Consider the following 16136-nt stretch of genomic DNA (forward strand, 5'->3'; position numbering starts at 1 on the left):
CATTACTGCGAGTGGATAATTATGGATGTGTACATCAAGTTTACGCTGTACCTGTTTGCGTTGTTACGGATTCTGAAGCTCTTGTTTGGCTTCATACTGTTATGTTTTTATAAGTAATACAAGGCAATTTAAGTAACCTACTTAAATTGTGTCCCTCATTTACTCACTAAATATATCCCGAGCGTAAGGTATTTTAGAATTACTTGCCTTACTGCCAAAAACTTATCACAATAGCTATTATTAAATTGTAGATAAACAGTTATTGAAACTTATGGCGATGGCGGATTATAGCATCAACATAATAATAATACCTAATAACATGTAGGGACATATTTTAAATTATTTATCCACATTATACTAAATATAACGTTGAGCAAAATAATGTTGTCCAATCCTTAAACACAATACGATGAGTTTACACACCGATAACTTCGTTCAACATGTTTTTTCCTAAATACTACGTCATAATTTACATACCAGAATAAAAGCTCAAGTCCCGAATTAACATAAAGGACAGTTAATCATAACTAATCTGGTTTGGATCTATCCTTTGCGGTGTGGTTGGTAATTAGGCGGCGCACCGGCGTGGAACCGGCGGGAAGTGTGTTCGTATCGAGATCTCTGTATCATCAGGGAATCAGCCTACCTTAGAGTATAACCCCCTTTTTCATAAAGAAGTTACTGAACGCTTTAGCTAATGAACTGTTTTGTCACTCTATGACAGAGAACAATTTGTTCTCGGAACAACTTTTGATTTACGACATTAAAAATTATTGCTTCTCCATATAACAAAGAAGACTTGGATGTTGCTCCTCCATAGAAACTTTGGTGGACACGTGACAATTATGAAGATTTCAGATTTCACATATTTATTGAAAATTACTCAATAATTCATTATGGGTCAGGGTATAATTGACCTAGGTATCTTCATTTTACTGATAAAAATCCATTTAGTTAATCGTTATTAAGTTAGTAGTAGGTAGTTATCCATTATCTATTATGTAAACTGTATTATTTACTCCATAAATAAAATAGTTCCATTAAAAATACACCAGCAAACTAACTTTATTTGAAGCATATGAAATCGGTTCACTTGATCGGAGGGCTGTGAGGCAGAAATGCAAAATAGAGCGTCTCTAATATGATTGTGTAAAAAAGCCGAGCCACCCGAGTTTTTACCGACGAAGTAAATTTTCCCCCTGACAAAGTGCGCATTTGACCCTTCTTGTCTGATCCGGGCTGGGGACCCACCCTGACTTCACGATTACGCTTAGAAAGCTTACGAATTAGGAAACAATATTACAGTTACGGGTGTTGTATCGGATCTGACTCTGTTATTTCGCTATCGAGAATCCAAAGTAGGCCTCCCGGCCTCTCGGGCTCCCGGCTCCAGACACTGGATTTAAATTTTAATTCATTTTGTAAGACATCAAGAAAGGCCGCCGACTTCCTAAAACAATGCCAAGATTGTCTTTGGTTTCAAAGCTGAAAACTTTTTCTTGCTCATTTTATTACAAACGGTTACTTAAAACCAGAGTCAGATTTGGATTTTACAAATCCGACACCAGAAATTTCAATTATTTTAAAACATCACCTAGTTGATTCTTGACATTAAATGCGTAGGTCAGAGGTACATAATAATGAATAATAATGTAATAACTTTAATAACAATAACTATATTATAGTTATAGAATATAAATGACTTTAAAAGATTTAACGATATGAAGAGCGAATGTAGAATTTTCCAATGAGCGCATGCCTGGGATTACTCCACGCTGAAAAATCTATGTATATGTTTACTGCATCGATATTAGATAGCCCAACTTTATCTAAGAATGATGTTCGTATTATGGCTTAAGCCAGGTTTATGCCGAAAGAAATATGTCGTACCAACATAACCTACATGTAACCGGCATAGCGGCCGTTGGCAAGCGGGACGCGAGTGCTACGAAACGTGAGGCGAAAATAAATTTCGTATAGACGGTTTTTTTTCACAGCAATCCAATATTGGCAGTTTGTTTGCACGTTGAATTATCTTCTTTATAAAATGTAAAGTTCGAATGGTGGCAGCTCTTCCATTTATTCGTTTCAATGGATAGGTTGTTGAAATGAAACTGTAAGGTTAAACGTGCTTATTATCGCACATTTATATGTAAATGTGCCTCTGTACTTTCACTTACTGTAAAGGAAATGTCCTTTCATGTAGTTCACATCACATATCCCTCGCTTCTTAAAACTTTAGCATTTTTATTAGCAGCCGCCATTGTATGAGCTGCAAAAATCCAGAATCACCGCGCAAATCTTCAAAGGTTGAAAACAAAAGTGATTTGTATAATTCGTTGTTTATTTTTTGCTGTCGACAAAGAGCGGTGAGGTATCGAGGGCAGGTTTTGAACTCCTTGAATGGAACGCGTAATAAGAATATTCGCTTTTTATTCATCATCATCGGATATGAGTGGAAGTTCAAAGGCTGGAGAGCCATCGATGCGAGTGGCTCAGACTTTATTATTGGCTCGTTGCGAGTCCGCAGGGGGGCGGACGAGCCACTCATACATGCCCCCCCGACCCCACCGCGCCCCCCGCGCCCCCGAAACGAATCTACTTCTACTCAACTAAATACGGATTAAATAACTAACTTCACCTGGCATGCACGTACTTTCAGGAGTCTCATGAATTACATCCATGCACCTAACTATGTAGGTTTTGTTCAGTATTCTTATTTGTATAGTTTCTGTCAATCTACATAATTTCAATGCAACTTTGTGTAAGTATTTGGATTTTAATCTCCCTGAAAAATAATAAACATAAACATTTACAGTTTATTTGTATTTCAAATGAGCATAATAACGAAGTATTCAATAATGTATGTATAGTGAGCAATCCACTGTTCATACAATTCGTGTAACCGAGAGCTGGTATTTTCAGACTAAAATGCAAATCGGAATAATTGAAATAAAAAGCTCTCGCAACATAAATTTACAGGCGTCACGCAATTCATGAAGATTAAAATTACTTTTTATTCCGGAGCACACGAGTAAGCAGCCTGCAAGCCTGTGCTAGGATATATCACAGCAATTTTCTACTGAAAATTACATTGTTTCATATTCCCAGCCAAATCTACCTCGGATTATTAAGAATTACATTTACACAATTTACGTAACAAATTTCGGTAGCAACATTATTTGCGGGAAAAAGTAAACAAAAAATATGAGTTCTTCAATCGGACAAAGAGGCCTTGTTAAAAAACCAGATCAAAGACTGGAAATCAAAAGTAGACTGTAATGAAAAATATTAAGTATAAAAAATACCTACTTAAGTTCGTACCTGCGTTCGTTCATGAAGGATCGTTAAGATTACCACTAAGCCGCTAATATTAGGTTATCGTTTATTTCTTGCAGCATAAAACAAGTTCAGTTGTAGTCACGTGAAGGTGGTAAGCCAGATTAAGTTAGGGAATAATTGAAATAAAGCAGGTGACATTACCGCGGCTCGTCACGCACCGAGCTCCTCACCGGTGCGCGGTCGCGGGACGCCGCTCCTTTATATCAGTTAAGGTGTTTCTATTTTATTTCCACCAAATCATTAACGATAACTCCAACAGAATATATCACCGCCTTTTTCAGCTACATGGAATGATATCATGGTTTTCAGTTATACGTTACGTTAGAAATAAATTAGGCAGAAATAGCGTTACTTCACTCTGCGGTAAACTTTTGGGTTTTCCTTGCTCCACTTGATGGCCAATTAAGGTGTTCATTGAGGGCGAGACGTAATGTAATCGATTCCTCGATCTCTCATTAGGAAGTCCGATGAAATTTTAGATGACCTCTCATTGTGAGCCTCAGGTCCCATTGTGCCGGCCCTCACTCGTGTCATGTAGCCAGCCCTTTGTGCCACGACCTGCTTCTGACAACACGCTAAGATAAATGTGAGCGGACAATTATATTCAATTCTATATATGCTCTCTCTCCCTCTCTCTCTATTATTTAATAAGCCCTTGCTCAATAGAACAGACAACGCCATTTATTATGTCGATCAAAGAAGTTTATTCTTCTGAACGTTTTTAGAAATCATTATGGCAAGCATGTGCAACAAATAGGTAAGTATTAAATGAAGTACCGTCTGAGCAAATAGGCAGTCCGAACCGGGCATGAAATTACGTGAGGAAACCAATTTAAAATCAAGCGTTTCATAAATAAATTTAAAGCCCCGCGTTTGCATAATGTTATGGGTTGCCCGTTAAAAATGTCGCCTTCTTTCGTCGAAGTTAATCCCATCGGAGAGCAATGGCGCGACAACTATTCCATCATGCATATTCGTCGTATAAACGTTATATAAATGAGCGATTAAACGCAGCCCGAGGCGAGCTGGCGTCAGCTTAACGCTCGTCTACAAAATAAATAAAAAAACTAGCAAAACCAATGCGGAGAAAAGTTTTTGTTCATATAGTTAGACATGTTTAATGCGATTCTCTTTTTCCAATATGTAGCTAAAAACGACACCTCAGGCGTATCTGAAAATTCTCAGGCGGCTTTAACGGAAAAGGTAAATCAGCGGTAAGCAGACACCCAGCCGAGTGTTGTTCTTTATAAATAAAATGCCTTAAACATACACATTTCCGTTTCGTAATGAAGATGTTTCATTCATGAGGCAATTTGTGTTTACATATTTCTACGAACTGTTCGTCGATTGTAAGAAAGCTGCATCTTTTGGATTCGCATTTTCAAACCTTCAGGCCCGTAATAAATTCATTACATAATTTAAAATGCTAATGGTGGCCGCCTGACAAGGGACCGGTGAATAATGAACTTCTGATACTAATCCAGTGCCTATTCTAAATTGATGGAGGTTTATCTGCTTGTAAACAGACAGAGGTTCACTAATTAGTGCCTGCTTACATTTTATTATGCCTGCTATTTGTTTCACGAGTTACTTTTGTTATGAATATGACAATTTATATTGGTACATTTTAATGATAATATTTTCATAACCACACCATACTATACTACATGCCTATTTGCGCAATTTTGGTTCGCATCAAATTATTGAAGTAATTACTCCTACTTAATATTTGATGTATTCTCAAATTTCCGCAATACAATACTGGAGAGGAGAACGGGCGAAGGTACTGTCGACTGCAGGTCTAATGTGACATCCGAGTGACAGTTTGTCGGTGCGCAGTGCAACTTTAATTCGCTCGCGTAAACCTAAAGTCAATATAATTTTCCGTAATGTAACACTTATATACCTTATTTTAAAATCAAGCACTTTCCTCCAGAATGTATTGAACTTCGAACTTGAACAACCTCGTCTGCCAAGAAGAATTTCCAAGAAATTAATTAGATTTGTAAAGATGCCTCTTAGGATTTATTTCTAGGATATATGTGGTCGTCCAAAGCTAATCTTATCTGCTAGTGGGCATCTAATGCACTTACTCGTATCTCCGGAATTCAATACAAAAAAAACTTTTTTGATTCCAAATACCCAGTTGCCATAATTACTCGTACTATCCCACAGCACTTACGTATTCCAACGTCAAGATTCCGAGTGTATTGCTATTCTATAATCGCTTATCACATAACTATAACGATAAAGACCGGCCACAATTGAGCCCCAACCGCTGACCCCATGTTTGTCTATGGTCTATACCGACTCTATATGAAGAAATATGTGACATTTATTGTAAGTCAATAACACCCACATGCGGGAGCGCTATTATCGGACAATTGGACGACTGACCACCGCTCTAAACGGTGACTCACGATGACTTAACAGGTTGATGAAGTCCCAGATAACTTCGATATATTGTATGAAGTTAGTAGTAGTAGAGAACTCATGTTGTATACTTTATACATATTTAATAGAAGAAATATGATTAGTATGTATAAAAAGTACTTTGAGTAGGAAGATTATATAGATATCGGAATGACGGAGTTTCATTCAGGTATTCATTTTGTAATTCGTGAAAAGTGTTTATTTATAAATTGTATAGAAAGGAAACTTATAGGACATATCACATCTCTTTACTATTTGTCTCTTATTAATGCAGTATTATTATTTTCAGATCTCAAAAGCCCAGCCCACCTTGAACATGTCATAAGGTAAGAGTTCGTAAGCCCTGCAGCTGCTGCGGAATACCTAACTGTACAATGTAGGGTTAAATATGCAGTCCCCGGACACAAGACCCACGACTAACAATGCAACTGTTCGTTTAGAACGTTTTAAGCCTCAGAACAAGGACTAGTTTAAAGCAAATGAAACAGGCATCGGATTGCGCGCGTCACTTCGCTACAAAGGTAGAGGCAAAGAGCCTCGGGCGTATGTCAACCTTCATGCTATGGAGCCCGCAGATTATGCCATAATCCCCTTTCTGGCCTAAGCCGCTTTGTTCAGATTGTTTCAGAGAAGCCAGTCAAATGTCCCTAAATCGAAGGTTTTTGTAGGCCATCGGAAATGCGTATCGATTGCATGCTCCTAATCAGTGAGCTTTTGGAGACATGGTGATCGTGTTTGTCGACGTAATTAGATTACCTACTCTGCTTAGTGTATAGTACAACGATTGAATATTTCTATGTATGGGTTTTTTCGGTCACACAGTCCACAGGAATACAGTTAAGTCGCTAAAATTTACAATTATTTGGAATAAGTCATTCCCACTTCGGCCTGAGAGCTTATTTTCGCGCGTTCTAGCTTATATCCACTATAAATATTATGGTTTAGTGTTATCTATACGAACTTAATTATTTTCTAGATAGATCCATAGATAAATATTTTAAAGCTGTGACTTGAATTTAAATGAAATGTTACGGTTGAATCAGTCAATCACTAGAAGTAGAAAACCGGAGGACTGAGAGGCGCAAAGTTGAAGTCCTGACCCCAATGGCACACAGAACTTTTCTTCTTCGGAACTAGAACATAAAACTTGCTTCTATTACTTGTGGCTCCAAGTACTGTTAAAAGTTCGACTGAGGTGAAGACAAGTATTAAACGTTGAGTTTAGAACAAGAAAACTCTTTAGAATTGACACAACAGTGTCGAAGCGAAGGAGCTAACTCTGATGCTATTTGCAGTTAACTAATTTGCTTCTTTAAGGGCCAGCGACCCTCAACTTTCTTCTTACTTAACACAGTAAAAATAACTCACAACACTAAACAACTGTAACTTATGATGTTTTATACAAACAAAACAGTAAACCTTGAAATTTAAAATCATACGTATAACGTATCTGTATTGGCAGGTATAGTAATAAACACAAATAAAAATGGTAGTGTAATTCATCAATTAGAAACTAAAATGGCCACAGCACAGTCAATTTATACCTCCCATTTTTCAGCGGTTAAAAATACAGAGTATACTGAATTACTGATGTATTTAGACGGAGAGTCAGAGAGCGCGTGCCGTAGTGTCCCCGGCACAGATTACTGCGTAATCCGCCTTCTTCGAACTAAGTCCGCTGTAGTCCGGAGAAATTCAAGATGTGGGCGTGGCAGAGGCTTTTTCATACACTCCTGTACAGTTTAAAACGTTTCCTTATTTATGTTTGACTGAGCGGCTTATTACAAGAATGATAGTTCTGCGTGCATATTGGATAATACACCTACACTCGTGTGCTTACGATATGGAGGCTTACGAATACGATATTTATATTTATTGAGGCATTACTTTATTGCGTAGTAATGCAGAATTTTAAGGCTCAATTCATGGACATCGATTCATATTTTATATTTGTCGTTATTCAGGAATTCAGGAGATATTTATTTTTTGGTTCATATTCGACGACTTCCAATACCAATAAAGTTATAAGGGGGGTTTGAAATTGCGTTACCAAAAAACTTACAGTTACTATGTCTGTGGTAAAATAAGAAAATTAAAATTAAATTATCATGCCGCATCATCTTGAAAATACAATTTAATTTGATCACAACATAAAGAATATTCATTCACCCACGTCTTATAATCGCACTTAACGTGACATGACATGCACTTTTCCCCTCAACTAAGCCTCTTTACATATTATGTTAATCAAGCATTAAATTAAAATCTACTCCGTCTTCATAAATTTAATGAGCACAAAACGAAACGAGGTTGAATTAGCAGTGGAGGGTCATTCTGGCTTACGAAAAACTAAGTTTCGAAACGCTGTTGCTCTAGTCTCTATGGGTGCTTACATAGAGAATCGGGTTCCCTGTATCTACCTGTACCGGTAACCTGATTATGCGAAAGAGCTCATGAGATTAAAAAATCCGGGAAATGCTCCGTGAGTGAGCGCTTTCGCATAATCAGGTTACCGGTACAGGTAGATACAGGGAACCCGATTCTCTATGTAAGCACCCTATCTCGTTATACTAATCGTGCGATTGCATGACAGTTCTCGTTCTTTCTTTGTTTGTCAATCTAGAGTAACCCTACTGGTGGTTGTAATTTGTGGCTCTTGTATTAGAAAGTCAGGTGCTTGCAGTTGGCACACTTTCGTGTGGTGAATATGCATAGGGTTTGCGACAATCCCCGTGATTCGCGAGATAGGAGTGGGTGCGACGGCGGGGCCGCACCGTCATTATACCGCAAAGGTCGCCGTTTCATAGACTATAGGGTTAAATATGCCCTAAGGAACTTTGGGAATTAAAAACATACAGGATGGAATTTGATCTGTGGACTTCCCTATTGCTGTTTATTAACAATAATTATACGAATATCACAAATAAATTAAAATAGCGAACGCGTATAACGTTCCTAGTTTCTCTCTTTAACGCAAATTCCACCCTATCTAAGTTTTTTTTTAAAACACTCACGGGCTATGTAAAAGTTCCAGTGAACTTACAAACATATATGGAACGTCCATGGCAGGCGGAACTGTTTCATTGCATACGTGCAGAGAAGCGAACATTTTTATATAATATGCATATAGGTATGCATATTGAAAATGTTCGCTTCTCTTTAGTTCTACCTCTATATTAATGTAGGTACCTACAACGAATCTGTTAATAATTATTATATACTTATTAGTGTACTTTGAATTTTTGGCATTCATTCAGTTCTAAATCCACAACCACACCACCTGCCGACACGTAATCGGGCCACCTGTCTCTTCGCTCTTTTTCCCATTTCTGAGAACTTGAACTTGATTCACAAGCATGGCTTGCTACATCAGACTCACTGGCGACATACGGTACACTTAAGTGTAATCAATAGTATGATGGCAAAGTAATTATTTCGTAGTTAGGTACTTACTAAATTGCCTCGCTGTTCAATTACCGGAGAATTAAATTTAGTGCCTGCACCATTTCCTTTGTTGTCGGGTTAACCGTTACAACTGCCTCTGTGGTCTAGTGGTAGAAGCTTCGCTTCATGACCCAGAGGTCCCGGGTTCGATTCCCGGGTGGGACCATCAATTTGTGTTTCTAAATTGTGGTTCTAAGTTTGGTTAGGATATAGAAGGCTGATCACCTGATGTCCGAAACAGTGAAACGATCCATGCTGTCGGATGGGCATGTAAAGCAGTCGGTCCTGCGCCTAGCTCTCTCCAGTCGTGTCGGTCAGTCCGTCCCATTGGGCTATGAGAGTGATGGAACAGAGAGTGCTCCTGTGTACTGCGCACACACTTGGGCACTATAATCTACTCCTGCGTAGATGGCTGATCTCAAATGAGATTGGCCGCCGTGGTCGAAATTCGGCTAGGAGGACATTAACCGTTACATAAATAGGTTACAGTAAATCTTCTTCTGGGGTTGATTTAACAAACTACCATTTCGTATAATACAAACACTTCGACTATTACTAACGAAATATTGTTGCATGGGGATTATTAAACTCGCTGTTTCATTATTACTTTGTTCAAGCCAAATTGCTTTTGGAAGCGCGTGTGCACACCGACATAAATGCTCCCGTAACCTATTTAACCAGCATTAAACGCATTTATAAATATTTACTCTAAAAGCTTAAAAGTTATATTATTTCCGCTACACACATGTTGGTTTTAGAGATAGTCATGCAAAGTTAACGCTGCCTTTCGTTGTTGTTAAAACAAATAGTTATAATGCCACATGTCGCGTTTAACGGACGGGTTCTCAAAAACGTGTTTAACCACCCGCCTATGATAACAGTGGAATCGTCCGGATAGTAAATTATTTCTGTGAGAAATGTGTTATCGTGGTTGCCCGCGCTGGCTAGGGGGTGCTTGCCTGAGACACACCAGACTTCTGGAAGGTAAATAAATAAAGATTCCCAGAACAGCGGGGTGGAAGTGTATGAGAATCATTTGTTAAATTAAAGCTCGGTCCTACAGAATGTTACAGATAAGTGTGTAAGTAGTATTTATTCGTCTGCTGCTAGGATAGACAAATATCGTTGAGGTTTTCTTCCTCTCCAACTTACGAAAATAGCAAAAAGGTTCCCAGGGTTCTTGTTCGGCTATTTCGGGCGCAAGTTCCTCTCATATCTCTGAATTTCAAGTGACGCAAATTTCCTGAACCCTTCGGGAACGCATATTTATGTCATTTCGGCCCAGTCAAGAAATAAAACCCACCCTCACTCTATGGAGTTTAGTGAAGAATTCACGAATGATGGGTCCGCAAAATAGAAGACTGCGTAAATCAACAATCCTACTAATGTTATAAAGTATGCAGGTATTCATTAATATATCAAAAGTGGTTTAGAATGACCACCGGGCTCACTATACCCTTTTTCACCCTGTATAATTATTAATGCACCGGATAAAGTTAGCCAACATTCACAGAAACAATAATTACATTTAACTAACAAATTCCTGTTTGAAGCACAGCTGGAATGTTGAGTGAATTTCGTTTCCCCAATCTTACTGTGAAGGCGCCTTCTTAATGCAAGTTTGTACACTAATAAAGTTACCATGGCTCAGACTGCGATGTAAAGGCCCCAGCACACCAGTGCGATCCTCAAGTCGGAGTGAAGACCATTTGTTCAGTAGCCACACTTTCAGACTAGTCTGTGAGGGTCTTAAGACTGCGGTTTTCCTTCACAAGTTGAATGATTTTGTTTCGTTCATCCATTCATTTGCAGCCTCAGTCATGGTGACAGATAGTTAATTAATTATTTGCTCGTCTTCGTAAAGGCTTTATTTCTGTCACAATAGTGAAACCAGCTTTTCCCAAAATGTTTGTCTCCCTTTTACTCACAAATGTAGATGTTACCCCGAGACAAGTATACATTTCTGGGGATTGATCGGAATGGTTGCCTACCATTGCTCGCGAGGGTATTATTAGGATAACTTTTTGAATGAATGAAACGTGTTTATAAAGACTAATATTTAGATATTGAAAGGTTGATTGTGTTCTAACTTCCACATAATGACTGTAAACAGAGTAGCGTCGTGCCGCAGACAGTGGCGACCTCTGGCCGACGGCGGCGGAAGTGCAATTTCCGCCCTAAAGTCGATTTTCCTTTGATCAGGACAAAGCCGTTTCACTCCTCTTCTTTGCAAACTTTATTGATTTAATTTGCAAAATAAACTCTGAGGCCGTTAGTTAAGTGGTAAGGCCGCTTGCTTTTTATTTAGATTACAATCTTTTGGAGTAGGTATCCTATTTAATGGTTACGAGTTTGGCAATGGTATCGTTACCGAGTAACGACGCGACGCTAAACTTAATAATTTATCAAATAACTAAGCTTTTGTAATTCAAATTGAATGCACGTTTATAATACAAAGGATAAAGGGTTATGCCTATGCCTAAGGATAAATTCTACCCTAAACAAAAGAACAACAAACAAAGTCCTACGAAAACGTTAACTTTCCTGGCTGCGGTATTCGGGCCCGCCGCTGCCCCAGGAGTGGATAACCAAATCGTAGTAAAAAGTTTGCTCAAAAATTTAATATAATAGAACTAACTAAAAGCGATCATCCGATTTCTAACCCTTTAATTTTATGTAGTATCTATCAATAAATTGCAACATCGTGTAGCTACTATTTGAGATAGAGCTTTCATTCGAGACAGTCTCGGCGTAAGCCACGAAATGGCTGAATCAACACGGACAGTTGTTTCCATTCGGTTAGCTTTCATTAGCTGCAAGTGGAAGACGAATTAATAGCCGCCCGATAAGAACGCTCACTCCTCTGCTACATAAATCTGTCGTGAGAGATCGTGTATTAATCGCCGTATTTGGTGAATAAATTTACTTTTGTTTGAGCTTGCCTTTCCTACGGCGTTATTTATTCAGCGGGCGACCCCGGGGCAGGTCGGGGCAGATACTCCTCATGTTTACATAACATTTTCGTCCCAATGTTGACGTCGACTCGGCGTGTTTTCACGAACCTATAACTGAATTTATTAGTAGCCATCGGCACATATTTCTATCTATTTATATATTAGCGTAGTCGAATCATTGTCCGATCAAAGACATAACTGAATATCTGATATTCTATCTCGGCTTCATAAAACTTTATTACTTGGAATAAATATAGTGAGCTTCGTCGGTGATATTTCAATGGCGGAATGTTCGCAGCTGATAAGTTTTATGTTATTGGTCGTGACAGGGGCTGAGGCTCCATCGGTGTAGGTGGTGTTTGCGGATCGACAACTTTATAATGCAGAAACCTAAGTTGATGGGCAGGCTCGCGCGGGGGCGCAGATATACAGCTGACGCGACAACATGCAAAAAGCGGCGCCACCTACGCGCCTCGACGCCAGATTGATTCCTAACTATCTGTACCATTTATCATCCGCTCGAAGATTATACACTTCACCATTCTCCGGGGTACTGTAGGACAAAGGCTTCTTAAGTGATACCGCTCTCTCATTTCTTTCGCTCTCAGCGATGGTTCAAGTTGCAATTTGATACGCATTTCAAGCACGGAGTTTGAAATTAAGAAACACTATCGCCATAATGAACGAACGGGGACGCCATTAAAATAGCGAATCATAAATAATTCAGCCGCGGGTTTTGGCGTCGTTTCAAGACATTTCCACATTAAATTTCATGAGAGGTTCATTTTTCCGGAGCGCGGCGGGGGCGCTCGTGCGCGCGACATCGCGACGCGGTGAGATCTCTCGATCATGCGCCCCATCGGCCATCCCGCGAGCCCTGCGACACTGCACTGCAGCCGCACACTTCACTTCCTAAATCACTACCACCTCGATAAAAGTAAACACTGAAACTGCACAGTAAACCGCCTTGTTACCGTTTAAAATACGCGAGCTGCTCTGAAATCTTAAACCTTTTCTTATGATTTATTCAAACTGCGACAATATACAATTCTTAGCCGTCTTTAAGCATAGACGACGGTCTCGAAAGAAACGTTGTTTGTTCGTTTTGCGTCGTCTTGGCTGCGCCGCGTGGCCCAGCCGCAGCCGCGGGAATGTTGACGGCGAGCTTTCCCTACTTCTTATTTTATACAACAAAACGACCCGACGAAGGACTTATGATCGTTGATTTATATGATAATGGCTTCCATTGCGACTGTCTACGTTGCAGTGACGCTGCACACGTATTGCCGACTGTATAAAATTGTATCTTTGTCAACTTTCCCTAATGAATGAGGTGGCAGATGCTAACTAAGTAAGTACGGTGGCTTTTTGGGTGCCTAAAGGTAAATTACATTACTACGACAATGTGAAAAGGCTCATCCATCATTCTAGTATCAAATGTTGAAGTTGACACAAAGTAGATGAGAAAATGATTGATGCGCGCCGGCCGGCCACTTTCCGGACACCATCGAAACTAAAGGATAATAAGATAATTGAATAAAATTTAATATTCTAAGAGAGGCACACCCTACTTAGATACATGCATGATAACTATAAGTAATAGAAACTACAAAGAGTATTGTTTCAGTTTTTTAACATACCTACCTAACAACACTCATTCATCATAATCGTAATACCTTTAACATTACTCATTATATATTATTATTCATAGCCTATAGGAAAAACAAAGCATTTATGGCGTGTAACAGAGCATCTGAATGCCAATAGCTAAATAATTATTAATTTTAACACAAAGGGATGGCTTACAATAATACACGGGAGAATGTTTTAAAACATAATTGGTTGCATTTCTGTTCCATCCAATTACCTTCTAACTATGAAGCCACAAGCCAATCCAATTCCTACCCAATGAACAACCAGCTAATTATGATATCAGCCGGCCATGTTGCTATAGCATATTACATTGTTAATTTGCTGATGTAGGTTGGTACATAATTATTATTTTAATTAATTACAAATAACTTTCACAAATACTTTTCTTTTTTTTTACAAAACATTAACGCACGTCGTCACCAAAATAACGGTGACAAATTTAATTTTGCTAGTTGCACAGTTTGTGAATATAATTCAATTATAATCTATTGTTATAAATTTGATATTTACGACTAGAGATGCCACGAATATTCGGCAACTATTCGGTATTCGGCCTATTCGGCCAGTTTTTTCAGTATTCGGTATTCGGCCGAATAGTGCGTACTATTCGGGCCGAATACCGAATAGTAAATCATGTAAAAAATGACTTGTTATTTTAATCAAAATTGTGTATTTATTTCCAAATCACAACATTTTAGTACTTAAAATTAATCAGTAGTAAGTTGTGCTGGATAAAAACGAGCATTTCAGCATTTGGTAGCCCACGATTGCGCTTTTTATTGTAACCACCCTCAGAAAATAACCTCTCACTATAAACGCTACTTCCAGGTGAAGAAAGATAAGTTATTGCAAATTTCAAAAGGTTCGGGTATTGTTTTTTGTTTGCTGACCACCACTTGTCAGGATCGGACATCCGATCTAGGCGAACTATTATCAATTAAAAATTCAACTCGTTTGCCACAGCATTCTGCCTCCTAATAATTAGCATTTCTCATATAATCTGTAGCGACTTCTTCAAAGCAGTTGCAGGAACAAAAAAAACAGGTTGTAGCGCCGAATATTCGGCGGCCGAATATTCGGCGCTTCGGCCGGCAGCGTCGCCGAATATTCGGTATTCGGTATTCGGCCAATTCACTATTCGTGGCAACACTATTTACGACATATACATAATTTTAAGCTCCGTCAACATTTTAGAAGTGTGTGTAACTGTGTAGCAAGTAAAAGTAGGTATCTAATTTTAGAAAAAAAAAAAAAAATCAGGAGATTTGCATGCTATTGAGAGGAGATAACATTATTAAAACGTAATTTTAGGCGAATCTTTGTTGAATAATTAAATGCCAATAATAATCGACTCGACTGTAGGCCCTTAAACAAACGTTAAACTTAAGTATATTACTATTTATTAGTATTCCCCTCGAATGCATGTTCACGGGTAAGTGTTAAAATCATTAGCAACAATCGTACATTCACGTCGGCATTTCCGTGAATTCATTTATTTGAGCTGCATGCATATGTAACAAAGGGGAAAAGCGTCTGAAAATGTTGCCAACTACAAAAAATACTTGGAGTTCATTAGTTAGGTGACTTGCAACACTGGCTAGTTTCTGGACGACCCCTGATGGATGTTACGTCCCGCGCTAACCAAAAAGGTTTTTCACCCAAATTTATTTCGCTAGTGCGATAATCTAATCCTCACCGTACATAATATAATTGTACAGTTTATGCAAATCATTGCGATAATAATGTATGAATTTGTTTTGTTTTCAATTCGTTAGCCGATAATTCCATTCGTATTTAGTTTTTTATTGTTTGGTATTTATACCTTATTTATGCTTAGTGCATTGGTTACTTCTGCGTCTTCTGACTGTATTGATATGGAGCTTTTCAATTACGGAATTTAATATACACTCACAGGCAATGGAAAAGTTTCACTCACAAAAAACCGACACCTAACCACCCCATTTTTTTCAAACGTTCAATTTTAATTTGAACAAAACATAACCATTTTTAATTGGTAATATCCTGATGCTCTGATAAATGTACTTCAATGTTGCAGAAGGCGTCATTAAGCCCGCCTTTTTCGTTTAGAATTAATTTTGTGATTTTCTCAGTGGAAACTTTTCATTGCCCGTGATTGTTGTAGGTTAGTAGTTTGAAACAAATAGGTACTGTACTTAGGTATGATACAGATGTAGAAATATACATAGTACCTACGTTGTATTCATTGCAGTTTGCCCCATAGTTATCAAACAATTTAATTATAATTTTTATTTTTTAGGGTCAATTCAGACGTACCACAACCACACCACA

The 16136-nt window shown here is 38.4% G+C and overlaps 1 protein-coding gene across 5 annotated transcripts in view; it reads left to right on the forward strand.

The window, feature by feature from the left end:
* The window catches only part of LOC105391930, a 75528-nt gene that overhangs the window by 44216 nt on the left and 15176 nt on the right, over positions 1–16136 (forward strand). For 4 of the 5 annotated variants that reach the window (XR_005254440.2, XM_038114988.2, XM_038114987.2 and 1 more), the window contains exon 2: positions 6065–6101. The exons of the other annotated variant lie outside the window; for it this stretch is intronic. The gene's annotated coding sequence lies outside the window, so the exon portion shown is untranslated. The remainder of the gene's footprint in view (positions 1–6064; positions 6102–16136) is intronic. 5 annotated transcript variants of the gene reach the window in all.

The sequence above is a fragment of the Plutella xylostella genome, chromosome 8 (assembly GCF_932276165.1).
Source record: "Plutella xylostella chromosome 8, ilPluXylo3.1, whole genome shotgun sequence".
Lineage (NCBI taxonomy): Eukaryota > Metazoa > Arthropoda > Insecta > Lepidoptera > Plutellidae > Plutella > Plutella xylostella.